Source organism: Pan troglodytes, chromosome 14 (assembly GCF_028858775.2).
Source record: "Pan troglodytes isolate AG18354 chromosome 14, NHGRI_mPanTro3-v2.0_pri, whole genome shotgun sequence".
In the NCBI taxonomy this organism is placed as follows: domain Eukaryota; kingdom Metazoa; phylum Chordata; class Mammalia; order Primates; family Hominidae; genus Pan; species Pan troglodytes.
In genome coordinates this window covers 113,209,309-113,227,259 of record NC_072412.2, presented here as the reverse complement: position 1 = coordinate 113,227,259, position 17,951 = coordinate 113,209,309, and the positions used below count along the sequence as shown (strand labels likewise).

General features: G+C 37.9%; 1 protein-coding gene across 3 annotated transcripts in view; it reads left to right on the top strand.

Annotated features, from left to right (window-relative positions):
- NALF1 (NALCN channel auxiliary factor 1) overlaps positions 1 to 17,951 on the top strand; it is an 860,969-nt gene that overhangs the window by 235,235 nt on the left and 607,783 nt on the right. The gene's annotated exons all lie outside the window — the stretch shown is intronic.

Below are 17,951 nucleotides of genomic sequence, written 5' to 3'. Positions count from 1 at the left end.
ACATTGTCTATCAAAAATGAGAAGAGAGAGCAACTGGAAGGGTGAGGGGAGATACTGAGTTTTAGACAGTTTTCGAAAAAGCAAGTCACTGCCCAACAAGTGATGTTCAGTAGACAATCAGAAAACACAGAACTGTGTCTTAAGAGGAATTATCAGACTTGAAGCCTAACGCATCAAAAGCATAGTTTAGTTGGAATTAGAAAATTGCCAAAAATCTCAGTCTCAGTTTTCAGATATATGATTCCATGCCATAGAGAACAATATGACACATTCTTTATAGATATTTAAAAGTAGATCTCAAAGATTTTGTTTGGTCATGTCTGCCTGAATAAGTATGTGTACAGTGGGTGAGAACAGAATGATGTATTAGTGATTACTGCTATATTAGTGTTACTTCTACAAATAGCATCTTGGACTTAATTGTCAAATAAATGAGGATGTGTTTTGACTATTAGTATAAATATGCACATTTCATAGTGTCAACTTGGCCTTCAATTATATGTCTAGAAATTTTTCTTCTTTAGTGCACATTAGTCTTATGAAATTTAATTCAGCTCCAGGCACAACACTGTGTGGTTGTAAGAGTACAAGACATGGATAAGAAAGTAGGAAATACAACTTCTTCTAAGTAAAGTTTTATGTACTGGAGAACAGACTGTAAGTACACTGTTAGTTATAATAACATACAAAAAAGCATTCCCTAAGAGAGATGAAATTTAATGGGGGAGCAGGTAGGTAAGAAAAAGATTCACGAAGAAAGAGCAGATTAACATCACTTCTTAATTCCTGGTTAAATATGTTTGTCACAGAACTACTCTGATGTCTAGATGCCATGATTATTAAAAATTGCCCAGGTTTTTAAAATAAATTATTTTGAAGTGTAAACATGAATACAATTTGTAAAAAGTTATGCCATTTGGCATTCTATGTGAAAGTTAACCAGGGTTTGTTTTGTTTGTTTTAGATTTTTTTGTTTTTAGTAAGATTTGGGAATTGGCGGCATTGCTTAAGACAATGGTTTCTTTAACGTGAAACATATTTCATGAAATGTAAAAACAGTAAAGTATTTCTCACACTTATCTGTGACACGAAAGGAGAAGTAATGGGTACAGTATCTTGAGTGGAAACCTACTAACTAATAATTTTGCCAGTGGCCTCAGTTTCCAACTGAGCCTCTAACAGCAGGAGATCCATTAGCGTATCACTTGGCATTCTCCTTGAAGGAAATAATGAGATAAAGGGGTACCCTAGTGAAAGCAAAAGTGGGAACTGGGATATATAGTGTCCATTATGCTAGAAGGCCTTTGTATTTGGCCTTAAATCAGCTAAAATGCATTGTATGGATGCAAAGTGAGGCAGTCGGAAGTGCCATTTAATTTATAACACCGAATGACCAGATCATGCATCTTGACTGTCTTTTTAAGGGAAACATCTTGCTTTGGGGAGATGTCAACTGTCCATTACAAGGGCATCTGGTCTTTGTGGTGGTTCATTAAAAACAAACATTGCACGTGTGGTAACTGAGCAGTCATACAGAATAGAAAGAACTCCGTGTCATTGAAGACAGAGAATGTCTGATCTGTGTGATCACCTGTCCATTTTCAGATTTATGAGTGCATAATTGTGTTCTCGTATGATTTATAAATTCCACATAACTTTACCAGTAAATGAAAGTAGAATTACTTTGACTGGTCATTAAATTTTTTATTTATTATTTTTTTTTAGTTTCAAGGCAGAAACCTTTACAAGGCATTCCTATTGTCCAGCGAGTTTGGTTTCAGAGGGACTCAGAGGTGAGAGCAAATTAAGGCAAATTGAGCAAATCTACAGAAGTATTTATATTGAATGCAGTCAAATTTTACTTTCTCTCTGGAAAGCAGACTGCTGATATTTCTAATAATAGTGTATGGGATGACAGGGTGGAAAATAGAGCCCACCACTGCAGTTCTCTCTCCATTTGACTTTTTGTTGCATGTAACCTTTTAAGTGACATTTTTAAAGCCTTATGTGTGGGCTTTAAAATATACGTTTTATAGGAAATTGCACTTCTAGGCTTATAACAAAGAATACGCCCCAGTTGCTGACACCCATGCTGCTTTCATGCAGAGAAAATACAGGTACAGAAGGGGTTCCTCATTAAGGTTTCACTAGCACCCATGAAGACAGCCTTCTCCTCGCTCATGGTAAATAACACTGAAAAGAATATGACTTCCTATTAAATCATGGACTCCATTATAGGCTTTTCTAATAATAATCGTAAGGAGAACAAAGCCTCAAGAAATCTGTTCTCTTTAATAACACAGGGTCTGATAAATTAGTATGATAGAATCAAGCTGGTGTAGTGCTTAATCTCACAAGGTACTCATTTTCTTTCATACTTTTTTTTTCAAAATCACACTCTGATTCCCATATATTATTTCCTGTGAGAAATCATAACATATTTTTTATGTAATTAAAACTTTCCTGAGTTCACTGGAACACAGAGTGACATCTAAATCAATTGGGTTAGAAATATTTCCACAAGGGACAAAAAATCCCCTTAGTCTACAGGATGTGATTCAATTTTTAGTGTACTATGCCATTTTGAAATTGACTCAACTTGGAGAATTGCTCCTTGTATAATGTCGTAGGGAAGAATGAGGAACAATGTGCCACTTTGAAATTGAGTTCAGCTTTTCAAATTCATCATTGAAGTATGTGGCAGAGAAGAATGAGATATAAAAATGTTCCTTAATTTAGGTATTTGTTTTTATTGTGGTAGAGTATGCATATATAGTTTACCATCTTTACCTGTATAGTTCAGTGGTAATGAATACATTTATGTCATTTTGGACCTTCATGTCTCCTCCTCCCACCCCTTCCCATCCTCTGGGAACCACCAGTCTACTCTCAACCTCCATGAGATCCACTATTTTAGCTTCCATACATGAGTGGGAACGTGATATTTGTCTTTCTGTGCTTGGATTATTTCATTTAACATAATGATATCCAGTTTCATCCAAGGAAACAGAGGTTACTATTGCTGCAGATGATGACATTTTATTCTTTTTAAATTGCTAAGTAATATTCCATTTTATATATTTACACATTCTCGTCATCCATTCATCCATTGATGGCCGCTTAGATTGATTCCATATTTTGGCTATTGTGAATAGTGCTCCAAAAAACACAGGAGTGCAGGTATCTCTTTTATCTATTGATTTCCTTTCTTCTTTTGGGTATATACCCAGTAGTGGAATTGCTGGATCATATGGTAGTTCTATTGCTAGTTTTTTGAGGAACTTTCATACTGTTCTGTATAGTGGCTGTACTAATTTGTATTTCTACCAACTGTGTATGAGGGTTTCCCTTAGCCAGTATCTCATTGTAGATCTTTCTGCTTGTTTCTACTTTTTCAGTTATAAATAATAATGCAAGGAACAGTTTTGCATATAACTCTTATAGAGTGTACGTGATTATGATAGACTTATAAAGGTGGTAACTCAGTATAGTTTTTGAAGTCTTTGACATAGATGTCACCTCATCAGTTATTAATGAAATCTATTAACCATTGCCAATATTTTCCAATCTTATGTTGTTCATAAGATTAACAAGTTAAAAAGAAACGACCTTCATAATCTACATCATGAATACTTCTTTTAAAGTAAGCATTACTGAGCCCAGCAAATGCCCTCAGTATTCAGTGAATAACTGTACAGTTTTTCTGCTTTGAATATGGAACCCCTCATGTATCATTCGTGTGCTAAATTGACTAAGCTTGTGTCTACATTGCCCGAACAACCTGCCAGTTCAGAGAAAATAATCAGTCAAAACAGTTATTTAGTGTCAGGTAGAAATGAATTTTCACTTTTCAACAGGTTTTGCTGGTGTCGTGTAGCTCCAGTCTAGGAAGCTTATTTATTTTAGAAATATTATCCTTTTGGGGAAACCATAAAATTCTGCTGGCCTGGAAGATAGATGAATGGCTATATGAGGGAATGGTGAAGAAGAAATGAACATTAGGATCAAATGGATATTGGAGCAAATAAGACCTTATAACTTATTTTTCAAGCATGTAATTCATAAATTTTGATCTAGAAACGTTTTTGTTTAGACTGTTGGTGCCTCACATAAAATGCAGCACTAACATATATAGACATGAAAGATGGGAAATCAGTTTTGCAATGTCCCTAAGATACTTTTTGACATGCTTTGCTAAATAACACCTTAATAATAACATCTACATTAAGTAGTTTATCACTTAAGACACAGCTAATAATTTGTAGTAGGTAGCTTATCTCTTTGTGCTGTTTTCTGCTAAGCGCAAGAAAGTCAACATCTTTCTTAATCATCAAGGTGCTTTTCGTTTAGCCCCTTTTATCAAAAACATTGAACCACATTTCATTGTTTTTCAAGTACATTGCCTGCGGGTGGAGATGAATCTAGTGCTGTGTCTACCTAAAGCTGCAAGTAGAGATAGGCTAAGATCAAATTATCAGGTGCTAGTGGAAATGTAATCTTTAAAGGCAAGAAAAAGTGGTACTGTGTGTGTGAGTTCTGCATCTGCCCATAAGGGATGCCAATTCCTCAGCCCAATTAGGGGCCACAGTAGACAGTTGGAATCATATTCATAGAGTTAGATGAATGTGTGCTGAAAAAGCCTTGGGTTATGGAGAATAAAACTGTGCATAAGAATAGAGATTTGGAAATGTCTACGGGTTAGAACATTTGAGTGATTTACTTTTTCCTCTGGAAAAATACAACCTAGTGTTTTCCTCCAAGATTTTGAGCATGAGCATCTTTTTCATAATCTCATATCTCTTTCTTCACCCCCCTCCTGTATTAGGAAGATAAGCAACCATTATTCCTTGCTGAGAAAGCAGTGGAAGAGCTTAATGCAGTGAGGAATTGAGTAGTACTGGTAGCTACATGGCAAAGGCCGTTGCTATGGATAAGTCAAACTACATTTTAGTTATGTTTGTGTTTATAATTTACTATTCAAAAGTTTCACAGCAAAAATTTGAAAGAACCCAAACACCCTTCTATAAACATCTATATATTAAAGTGCTCTGCTGCTATTAAAATGATAAGTTTTACTTTAAGAAGTGAAGCTTTATGCTGTCCTTTAAAAATCTGTATTCTCCATCTCAAAACTCACAATAATTTGCCTAAAAAGTATTATACAGGATGACATCCTGTGGTTTTTTCCAGAACTACAGATTAAGGAGTTTCTGATTTCTGAAGAATTTTTATGAGAACTTCAATATACCATGGAAGGGAAGCATTATTAAAAATAAATTGAATTTTAAGAGCTCTTTCATTTGTCTCTTATGTTTTTCCCATCCTTGCTCCCCACTATCCACATGTAACATATACTTAACCTTTATGTAAACCACACAGTGGCTTAGTAGAAGAACATTAGCTACAAAGTCAGAAGAATGGCGAATACTCCCTCCACCATTTTCTTGTGTGTAGGTAGCTTTGGATAATTCATTAACATTTCTGAGCCTCAGTTGTCTTGTTTGTAAAATGAGGATGATTTTTCCCCTATCATAGTTACTTTCCATCAGGAAGCTAGTGCCATAATATTCCAGGACATTTTTACCAATGTTAAAGTACTGTGCAAATAGGGGCTGATGAGATTATTATTTCATCAGACAACTGGAATACACTGATGCTTCAGTCAGGTTATGTTTTGACATATTATACATATCTCCATATACACTTTCATCCACTGTCTTGCTGCAAAATGCTTTTGCATGTCATTTTCTCTCCATCTAGAAAATAATTCCTTATCTTTTGGGCCAAAGCACTTTCCTTTCTTGAGCCCCTGACGAAGTATTATCTAGTTCATGAAGGCTTTCCTCATTATTGTTTTCTATTTGTGCCCATTTCATTTGCTTAGTTAATTATTATACACGAACTGACCATTTTAGGTTTCTTGAGAGATGTTGAGGGAGCACAGAAGGCCAATCCCACCTCACTTCCCTTAGTTCACAGCAAACAAGCCAAATCTTTGCGTTTCTACATATGATTTGGGCAATGCCCTTCAACTATGCATACAACAGAATGAAACAATAGTGCCTGTGGCACATTTACTTATATTTCATATAAGACTTTGGGATATTTCTGACCTTAAAAGTCTTAGGCATCCTAAACATTTTCAAGAGGAACTTTAAAGATGGCTCAGGGGGAGTAATTTTTTTTTTTTTTTTTCTAATTTCTTTACTCTGTTTCCAAGCCTGGAAATGATTTGTTTTTTCTAGGCATGTAACTGTCACCTTAAATAACCTAATCTTGCAAGAAAAACAATATTTCCATGAAGAAAATTCATGTCAGGAAAATTGGTGTTTGCTTGTTTCTTTACTCAGAATTCAGGCTATACAGAGAAGTCATGGTAGGAGACATTAAAACAGTAGAAGATTTCTACACATCCCAACAAAATTATATTAATAAGAACTTGAAAATTTTTAACAGGTAATATAGAGTTGACTATGTGTATGTGTCTTTTTATTTATGTTTACCATGCAAAATTATGAGGGAGTTATAGATCTGGGTGACTCACACCATTATAATAAAGTTTGGATGAGAACTCATGACATTGTTAAGAGCATGTCGTGGGAAACAGTGGTAACCTCTCACACAAGTTGTTGACATACTAGAGTACTGTAGATATTGTTGGTTAAAGCAGGTTTGTTTAATAGCTCCACAATTTTATATGGTGCTGTAAATGTCTGTCCCAGATGGACATGGTTTCATATAAATGTATTTTTCTCACTTTGATAGAAAACCCCGTAGATGGGATCAAAGACCTTATTTCCACTGCTATGCCTAGTTACCATAATAGTTCCTGAGAACTGTTCCTTAAAGAGTTCATTGTCTACAGAAAGCGAAATAAATAAATACATAAATAAATAAAAAATAAATTAATCTGAGCTGGATCTGAAATGGAATGGTTTTCATTGGTTAAGAGCAGTGTGTTCATTGACGAATTATTAAATTTCTCATCTGAGCAGAATGATTTGCAAGCCCCTGGGGTGAAATCAACATTGTGGTACTGTACAGTATATTTTTCTCTTTTCAGTAGCTTACCTCTCTGTTAAGCAGGCAAAATTCAGCAGAGACAGATTATCAATGGAACAGAGTAATGCTCCTTTTTTCTTTTCTTTTCTCTCTCTTTTTTTTTTTTTTTTGTTTTTTTGTTTTTTTGTTTTTTTTTTTTGAGACAGTTTTGCTGTTGTTGCCCAGGCTGGGGTGCAATGGTGCGATCTCGGCTCACTGCAACCTCTGCCTCCCAGGTTCAAGCGATTCTCCTCCTGCCTCAGCCTCTTGAGTAGCTGGGATTACAGACCTGCGCCACTATGCCTGGCTAATTTTCTAACTTTGTATTTTTTTTAGTAGAGACGGGGTTTCTCCATGTTGTTCAGGCTGGTCTTGAACTCCTGACCTTAGATGATCTGCCCGCCTTGGCCTCCCAAAGTGCTGGGATTACAGGCATGAGCCACCGTACCCAGCCATGATTCTTAGAAAAACTGTTTTGTGCTTTGGAGGCTGAGACGGGAGAATTGCTTGAAACTGGGGGGCAGAGGTTGCAGTGAGCCGAGATAGCGTCACTGTTCTCCAGCTTGGTTGACAGAGTGAGACTCAGTTTCAAAGAAAAAAAAAAACTGCTTTGTGGGCATATTCCAGATGTCATTCCATGAATCACAGAAATTTCTCTGTTTAGAGAAGGATCTCATTCCCAGTTATCCGTGGTGGAACCAACCTTGGAGCAAAGAGGGAGATAGAGCCCTGCCCGACTCAGTTATCTAGACTTAAGCTTCCATCAGACACCCAGGGATTGAATTCCGGCCTCAGCTGTAATCAGAAGGCCACAGCCTCCTCTAGGTCTTCCTCATGGTGTCAGTGGAGCGGAGCGCCTCAATTTTTCTCATGGATTATTGTGTTTGGTATTTAGGTAGAGTGACAGGGCAGAGAGCCAGACATTACAATCAGGCATGACTCGGAGAAATGTGCATTGTCCCTAAGGAACGAGAATACCTAGATGTAGAAAGTAATAACAACTATAGTAGAGGAAAAAATCACGCAATCATTTGAAAGCTGGAACTTCTTAGCAGTAGCATGTTAAGTTGGGATAGCAGACATATGAAACATGGTTCTCTAGTTGCTAGGACTGTTCTTCTGATGACTTAATAGTTCTTTATAATTTTTTGTCCATCCAACCTAGCTAAAGAGTTCATCAAACAGAATTTTTTTGCCGTCTTCTCACAGTTCACAGCTTCTTGATAGATATTAGAAAACTTAACACTGTCATTAATAAAAGGCATGTGCACACATGTATCTACAATTATTTCATTCTGAAGTAATATTAATACTAGAAAAAATTAACTTAAAAAGATAATAGTGAAATATTCTTACTGTCCTTGAAATGTGCTAACTAGTTAGTAGTGGACTGCAGTGTTAACACTGTAATTTAGGATGGGAAGAATGTGATGGAGTTGCTGGGAGAGTTTAAACAGTCAGAATGTAACTACTAACTGCAAGTTCATCCGGAACTACTTGTCAGTCGCATGCTGCACTTGACTTCCTAATAAGCCAGGTACCATGAACAATATGAAGATTTGGGTAGCAGGCATCCTTGCCTACTGAAGTTAACACACACACACACACACACACACACGCACACACACACACAGCAGTAGAAATGATTACTTCTAATACCAAGGTTTAACATTTCTCTTCAGATAAACCAAACACATTTTGTCAAAGTCAGAAAGAGCCACGGATAGTGATCAACTGGGATAAGGAGAAGCCTTGAGTTAGAATGAGCGGACACCTCCCTCATGCCCTCACTGCACAGACAATTCCAGACTTCTCTGTCACATAGTCCAGTGGGAATGGAATACCAAAGACAAGTATGGCGGAGGTGGAAACACGCTTAATATTTAGGCCCATATATATCTGTCATGTGTAGGTTGAGTGTTTTTGTATACTAAATATGCACAGTGGTTACAATTTCTATCCTAACTGGCCAAAGAGTAGTGGAATAGAGAACACAGATGCCAGAGTGCTCACTGCTGGGACCAAGTCATTTTGGTGCAACAGTATCAGAAACCTCCTCCCAATACCAGGGAATCCAGGCATAGGGAACACATCCCATGGTGGATAAAGGTGAGAAAGTCTAGCTGATTAGGAATCAGATTTGTGAACATCTAATTATAGAATTGCAAAGCCTTTTCTGTTCCTCTTAGAATTTTCAAATGGCACACACAATTAAAGATTATCCTGTATCACTCCAATGATAGCACGTTATTCTCTGCATAGATTATCTCTATTAGTGTTTGATGGGTCTCTTTGTGGCTCAGATGTTGATGGCTTTAAGTACCAGGGGTATTTCCCCTTTGTCCAAATCATTACCATTCTTTTGAAATCCCTTCTCTGGCTCACCATCAAATTGTGGTTCTGATGTGGACATTTAGACTTCAATGAGAAGCTTCTTGGCTAAGCATTGGCATTATTTTTTCTTCTCCTAGAGGAGAATTTTTTTGAAACAGGTTTCAAACATCACAATTAGGGATTATTCAGTTTAAAAGGCCTGATAAAAGCCAATTGGAAAACACCAGAAAAAATGTTCAATTAATATGTGACAGATTACATAATAATGAACGCACAAAAAAGAGGACACCTGTTTCTTTCCACTCCTAATCTATTCATAAGGGAAATTTGACAGAATGACAGGATGCCCACACATTCAAGTTTCTAAAATTTTTATATTGGCCTTTTCTGGAAAAATAAAAAGATGCAGTTTGTGTTGTTTGGCTAAATCGTATCATATGCCATGGTTACCTGAGGGTCTAAATTGTACACATCGAGAATAAGGAGACCTACATTCTTGTCGTAGTCCTGCTATTAGCTAGTTGTGCAACTTGAGGGAGTCACTCAACTTCTTTCAAGTCATAGGCTTGATGATTTCTAAGTACCTCCAGTTTGAATAGTCTGTGATTCTGCTCTAAAAATTAAGTTTGTTAGATGATTGATGCTTTTTACAGTCTTTACAAATTTGAGGTTTGCAATAGATTGCACATTTTACCATAATCTAATAAAGAAAAATGCAATGTGTTAAAATTCGTTTTACATTATCAGGCAGCCCTGAGTTTTCTGACATCAAGCTGTGTTCCTTCCAAAATGCCCACCGATTACCAGGGTTCCATGGGGCTGTGGCTATGCTGCAAGGCAATGAGATACTTCATGATGGGATCTCTCTCCAAATCAATAAAAGTTCTTGATTTATCAAAAGGCTGATTCTCACAAACCCAGGTCAGTTCTCTTCCATCCTCTCTGTACACATCTTGACTGTCTCACTGCCTGAGTGCTTTCACTCTAACAGGGTACGGAAAAGAGGAATCATCACATCTTAACCGACCTGAGCACATAAACATAACGTCCTCATGTCTCTGGAATAGAATCCATTGGTGATATTCTAGACATGTACCTCCCTGGTAAGGTGTTCACCAGACACCACGGCTATTGCCATTTAAATAAATGACAGTAAAAAGTTCAATTCCTCCATCACAGTAATCAGTGCAAGTGCTTGGTAGCCACACGTGGCTAGTGGCTGCCTTAGTGAACAGCACAAATGGGAATATTTCCATCATCACAGTAAGTTCTGTGTAACCGCACTGTTCCTGATATTGGATAGTGAGGATCCCCTAAGGTAGCAATACTAGGAATATAGAGGTTTGGGCAGACATAAGAATATAAAGCAATATGTTGTTTAGCTTTTGCTATTGTTCCTATATCTTAGCCCATCTCCAAACTGTGAGTCTGGTTTCCTTTCCACCCCTGCAGACTAAGCATCAATACTTTCCCTGACCCTCAGTCTATCCCCAATATCCCTCGTATCCCTAAATGACACTGCCACCTAACGAGTGGTCAGTCAGAGTGCTTTACTCCTTCATTTCCTTCACAGTCTTCTCCATCCTATCCCTGACACACACATGAAGTCTTCCAGCAAATCCTCCAAATTGCATCTCAAATTCAGCTACCCATCGTCTTCGCTCCTGGCTAGCATCCGGGTCCGACCACTGCCATCTCTCTAACCTGAGAGCTGCAAAAGCTTTCAAAGTGGTCTCCTGTCTTTCAGTCTTTTTGACTCTAATTCATTTTCCACACAATGGCCAAATCATCTTTTTAAGGTAAAAATTAGGATAAGTCTTCTATTGAAAACTCGAGGGTCTTTCCTTTACACTTATCATAAAACAAAACCCAAATGCACACAATATTCCAGCCCCATCTCCCTCTTCAACCTCCTCCCTTTGCTCACAACACTGCAGCCACAGTGACCTTCCACCAGGTCCAGTTTATAACAATTTCTTTCCTGCCTTGAACAGTTCCTATTTGCAATTTCCTTTACTTTCTCTAGGAGTGTTTTGCCCACACTGTGAATAGCTGGTTTCTTCTGGTTGCTATCTCAGCTGAAATCTCTTTTCTTCAACAGAGTTTTTTCCAGCCAGTCTTACTTTCGACCTTATTTTATTTTCTCTCTCGGTGCCCTGTTTATATGCTCCACAGCACTTAGCCTGATCTGTCAATAGCTTTAAATGCATTTGTGTTCTTTTTCTAATTATTAGCTACATGAGAGCAGGGAGCATGCTTATTTTATTCATTGTGGACTATCTCAATAAATATATGTTGAATAAACAAACAAATGAACAAAATGCATTTGTCAGTTTAGTTATAAAGCAATTCTAAGAATGAGATAAAGCAAAATTTCAGGGGGAAGTGATCACAAATATCTGTGTCATTCAGAGTGGTGAATTATGGTTGATTGGGTCAGCATGGAAATACTGATAACTTGTGTGCCTGTAGAAATGCTGAAAAGAAACATGGAGGAGAAAAAAATGGAAAAATTGTCAGCACTCCTGAAACAAGTGATTTATTTTGTTTTCCTCTCCAGCTGCCTTCTTTGCACTTGTCCTGCCTATGCTGCTTTATCTGCCAGGCTTTCCTGCCTTAGCCTATTGTTTTCACTCAGTTGGTGGCTTTTGAGTTAGTTGTTGTCTTCGCAACCCACTGAGTTCTTTCTCATGGGTCCTTCACCATTCACTGCGGTGGTGGTCAGATAGTTTTTATTTTTGAGAACAGATTTTTCTTATCTCACATAAAGGTGTATAGGATCAAAATCTTCAATAAGCTTCTTTAAGTTGTTAAGTAAATAACGTGCCTAGGAAGGATGTTGTTCTTTATTGATGCAAAAAGAAAAAAGCCAAACATAGAATCCTTTGGTAGATTGACTGTTACGAATGATTCTCTGGTAAGACAGTTGAATGAAATCTACGGATCATAAATTAAATGACCCCTTTAATCAGACTTCTCCCTCTCCCTCTTCACAAAACAGGGCCCCATGTCCTAGAGAATACCCAGCTTGCTTCCTAGGATGGATACCAGGTTTGTATTTTAAAACATCTTTATGCTTCAGTTCTGAAGGATATGAATATGTTCCAATTTAAAGATGCAAGATTTAAGATGTAAAATACCTTATTTCTTTTATTTGGATGATTAAGTTCCAGACAAATTGAAGATATCTGTTATGAAGTTAGCTTAAATGTGCATCTATTTATAGTACTGGAAAAACACCATATTATGTAAACCATGGCATTTTTGTATTGAAAATAATTCTTTGTAGTCATTATGTTTCATGTTATATATGGAAAAATTTGCTCTATAAGAGATTTTTATTTTTCCTTACCTAGCGGTTATTTCTGCATTTCAATCCACAGACAGCATCTGAGTGTTTTTAGTTTTAGGGTCATCCAGGAGCAGGTGGATGCAGCAAGGCGTTTTGGAGTTGGTTGTTGCTGGCCATGCTCAATGCACTGTGGGGTGGGGAGTACTGGGCTGCATGGGGACTGACTTGTCCTTTTACTTCTATCAATATTCGGATGACCTCAAAGCACTGTGTGTCTTCCATATGTCAGCTTGTCTGGCATTTGTTCTACAAAGGAGGGATGAAATAGCAGCTACTGACATTTGCTTTGGACTAAAAGAAGGAAGAGTAAGGATCTTGTTATCTGAATTCAATCTTGTAGCCTGTGTGTTTGCAGGAGGCTTTCCTGGTTTCTGTTTCAAAACCAAATCTGTATTTTGTTTTCAATTTTAACACATTTCCATCAAAAATAACACATAAATGGTTTTGAAATAGACATTAAAAATAAGTTCTGCTTACAACCTGTATAGCAAAAGAAAACCCCAAACACTTAGACTTTGTTAAAAGTGGCAAATGTCCTTGGATTATTATGCAATGTGATGGGATCTCTGTGTGAGGGGAAAGTTCTCACAAAGAACAGGCTAATCATTAGGAAAGCGTGTTGACAGAAATCAGCTAGAGAATGATGCCCACTTTAAACGTAAACGCTGTGTGAGTGTGTTGGAATTTTAATCTTAACATTTTCATTTTCATTTTCTATGATGATAAACTTTTATTTTTAACTTTTAAATAGATGTTTCTTTTCCAGGAAGTTTCCATCTTGTTTATGCAGGTATTAATGTCACATCTTCTTTATCTTCAGCAATAGTTTTGAAGTTACTTAAGAGAGGTGGTGTCATTTATTGCAAATTTTTGTGCGACAGGACCTTCAGATACACTTGCTCATTTAATTCTCAAACCAGTCCTGTGTGGAGGACATCAGTTTATACACTTAGCAGATTAGGACTTTACAGATTGGGCATTATGGATGTCTAACTTACCATAAGGCTTTTAACTAGCAAAGTTAAGACTTACACTCATGCCATGGAGACTTGCTTTAAGAAACACATTTCACCAAGCACATACCATATTGCTGCTCGATGAAGATATAAGTGATAATATTTATCACTCTTAGGAGGGTTTATAATTTAACCTAGAAGAATGCCTACCTAGTGTAAAAGAAAATATATTCAAGATAAATTCTAAGCATCAAATGACTAGTATGGACCAGCGCACCCCACCCTTTTTGTATCAGGGCACACAGAGAGTTAGTTTGTGTGTACACAATGTTAATGAAGCTGGTTCAGAGGAAGTGGCTGGCCTATGGGATCCACACACTCCAGGTTATGACCTTGCCCTGAAGGCGCAGGGGATCAATATTTTGGCACACCATCATCTTATAGGCCATAGGTGCCACCAGAGTTGACGGGGAGATAATTATAAGAAACAGAGGTGACCTTGTGAATTCATGCAGGGTTTGTGAAACAATCATGAGACTTTGACAGGGGGATAGTCATGGGGAAAATAATTATGCAAAAGGCAGGGTAAGAGCAAGCCATAAGGGAGCAGACCCGCCAACATGGTACCAGGGGCAAAAGAATGGAAAATAGAGGCTAATTGTTATTGAGTACCTACTGTAGACAAAGGACTGTGACATTATAGAGAGGACAGGCATCTTCAGAGATGTCATTTTTGTCCCTTCATAGGAAAAAAATATAAATGTATAAAGTGTTAGTTGAACTGAAAGAGGACGATGAATAGGTCAAGTTTATGTCAACTTATTTTTGTAATGTTGGCTTCATATTCAGATGTCTATGGTCAGAAACAAAGAGATGCAGGATGTGCGAGGCACAGTGGCTCATACCTGTAATCCCAGCACTTTGGGAGGCTGAAGCAGGTGGGTCACCTGAGCTCAGGAGTTCAAGACCAGCCTGGCCAACATGGTGAAACCTCATCTCTACTAAAAATACAAAAATTAGCCAGATGTGGTGGCAGGTGCCTGTAATCCCAGCTACTCAGGAAGCTGAGGCAGGAGAATCACTTGAACCGGGAGGCGGAAGTTTCAGTGAGCAAAGATTGCATCATTGCAGTCCAGCCTGGGTGACAGAGCGAGACTCTGTCTTCAAAAAAAGAAAAGAAAGAAAAAAAAAAAAAAAGAAAAAAAGAGATGCAGGATTGAAATTAGGGAAAGGGCAAAGTTTCAAAAAGAGGTGCCTGCATTTCAATATTTCAGAGTAGAAATAAGAGTATATGTGATCCAAGGACAAACTCCCATCTTTATCCAGAGAATAGTTGGTATATTTGTTTACTTAATGAAAATTTAAACAGCAGTTTTCTATTTTCGCAGCACTTATAATGTTCTAAGGACTTTATAAACATTAGCTTATCAAATCTTCATATCAGCCTTATTGTATTCCATTATTATTCTCATTTTATAGATGTGGAAATGTGGGTGGAGGTTTAGGTGACTTGCCTAAGATCACACAAAGAGTAAGTAAAAGACCTAAGATGCAAACTGTGTCTTCTGTCTTCATAGTAGAATCTCAGGATATAGGGAGACAGATGCAGACAACACCTGGCCTGTTTAACAAGAACACATATACTTACAAAAAGGCTAGATGTAGAGAAGCATTTCTCCAATCCTTGATGATGTTAGAAAAGGCGGTGTTATTAGGTTGCTTAAAATGATCACTTTTAGGTAAGTGAGTATGTGTTTCAAGATTTTTTGATCTTGCTATGATATGAGAGATTTGGAATTTTCTCTGACAAAAGGTCTCATCCCTATGCCCATACTCAAAGTCATCTAACATCTGGCGTTAAACTCCTCCTCTCAAATCTAATGAGCAAAGTGAACAAACAAGAAATATTACAGATGAACACAGTTGAAAACATCTTGGAAAAGCTAGGTCAGTACTTACCCTTTCTGAGTATCAATTTTCTTATCTTTAAAACAGAAATATCAATAGTGTCTACTGCTCAGGGTTGCTATGAGAACTAAGTGACATGCCAACAGGAAGGAATGAACGTAGCACCTGCATAGAATGGTCACTCCATGAGTGTAGATTTCTTGTTCTCCATTTTCTGCCCAATAAGACATAGGATAAAATTTTTATTTCTACATTCTATGTTGTTTCCAAGAAAACCTACTCCAGTTTGTCTTGACAACTATTTATTGAATAGTTACTTTGTGCTAAGCGCTATGCTGTGTTAACTGAAATAACTTGATGCATTAACTGTATTAAATCCTTGCAAATAATTACAGGCATACAGATAAAGTAGTGATTTGTTTTTCTGATGTGGCTGGATGGAGTTAGGGCCCAGAAATAAGAAAACCAAGGTAGTTCAAATAAAACATGGACTGAAATCTAGAAGTACAGAGCTATTTTGTAAAACTTATACTTTAATTTCAATCACTCCATTTTGATAGTAAATTGGTTGTTATATTCCATTGACTTTGGAGGAAAAATGATGAGTTGAATATCCCACTGTTGACCACAGTCTGCAGCACCCTCAAGAAAGGTAATCCCCTGTTGGCCTGGAGAGAGAAAGAATTTACCCAGTCAGGGTTATTGCAGAGGCCGCCTACCTGCCAATTTTCAGGTTTCTTTTTTGTAATGTTTTCAGTAGTAAGAAAAGATGGAATGACATTGGTTGCCTCTTAATATAACAGTCTGCCTCTTCATTCAAGATTAAACATAACAAAATATTTGCAATTTCATTAGGAAAAAAGCTCCAAAGTTAGTGTCTGTGAGTAAAACAAGCAGGAAACAAAACATAACTGCAAGTTTGGAATCTTCCCCGGGAGCTTCACCTTTCCCTGTGATCTGAGTCCTCACCTTTGATGCCCATCCCTGTGGCTGCCCCCTTCCTCCAGGGGAGGCGGGACTCACTTCTTTCTTTTCTTTTCTTTTCTTTTTTTTTTTTTCATTGTGGGAAAAAAAAACAAAAAAACCCATAAATTTACCCTCTCTGTTCTTCAGGGTTCTCCAAAGAAATGGAGCCAATAGGCTGTGAATAGAGGTGTATGTCCTATTTGATAGTTAGATAGACAAATAGTTATCCTATGAGAGAAAGGGAGATTTATTTTTAAAATATGTCTTGTGTGGTTATGGAAGAGAAGTCCGAAAATCTGCAGCAGGCAAGAAAGTCAATGAATATTTCCAGCTGGAGTCTCAAGGCCTAAGAACCGGGAGGGCCAGTGCCAGTCCAAATGCTGGCAGCCTTGAAGTCCATGAAGTGCCAGTATACCCGCCTGTGTTTAAAAGTCGGGAAGGAGCAATGTCCTACCTCATTCAGGGAGGAGGAGCTCTCTCTGACTCTGCCTTTCTGTTCTATTGAGATCTTCAACTGATCGCACAAGGCCCACCCACTGCAGGGAGGGCCACCTGTTCTACTCATTCTCCCGATACCAGTGCTAGTCTCATCCAGAAACACCAGCATAGACACACCCAGAACAATGTGGGACCAAGAGTCTGGGCGATCCATGGCCCAGGCAAGCTGACATATAAAATGAAGAATCACACCCTCAATCACGTTTAAATGTATATTGCAGTATTGGTAACTATATGCACATAGTTATACAACAGATCTCTAGAACTTTTTTATCTTGCATGACTGAAGCTTCATACCTACTGAACAGCAACCCTACTTTTTTCCTCTTCCCCTCCCCTGGCAAATTTCTGTTTTCTTTGAGTTTAATAACTTCTGATTGTTCATATAATTGGAATCATGCATTATTTTTTTCTTTCCTTCCTTCCTTCCTCTCTCCCTCCCACCCTCTCCCCTCCCCACTCCTCCTCCCCTCCCCCCCACTCCCCTCTCTCCCCCCCACTCCCCTCTCTCCCTCCTTCTCTGCCTCCTCTTTCTTTCTCTCTCTCTTTCCCTGTCTCTCTCCTCTCCTCTCCTCTCCTCTTCTCTTCTTTCTTCTTCGTGCCTTCCTTCCTTTTTTGTCTTTCCTTTCTTTCTTCTGAGACAGAGTCTGGCTGTGTCATCCAGGCTGGAGTGCAGTGGTGCAATCTTAGCTCACTGTAACCCCGAACTCCTGGGCTCAGGCAATCCTCCAAACCCAGCTTCCCAAGTAACTGAGCTTATAGGTGTATGCCACCATTCCCTGCTAATTTTTTGTTCTCTTTTTTTTATCTCTCTCTTGCTTTTTTTTCTTCTTTTTACTTTTTGTAGAAATTTGGTCTTGCTTTTTTACCCAGACTGGTCTTGAACTCCTGGCCTC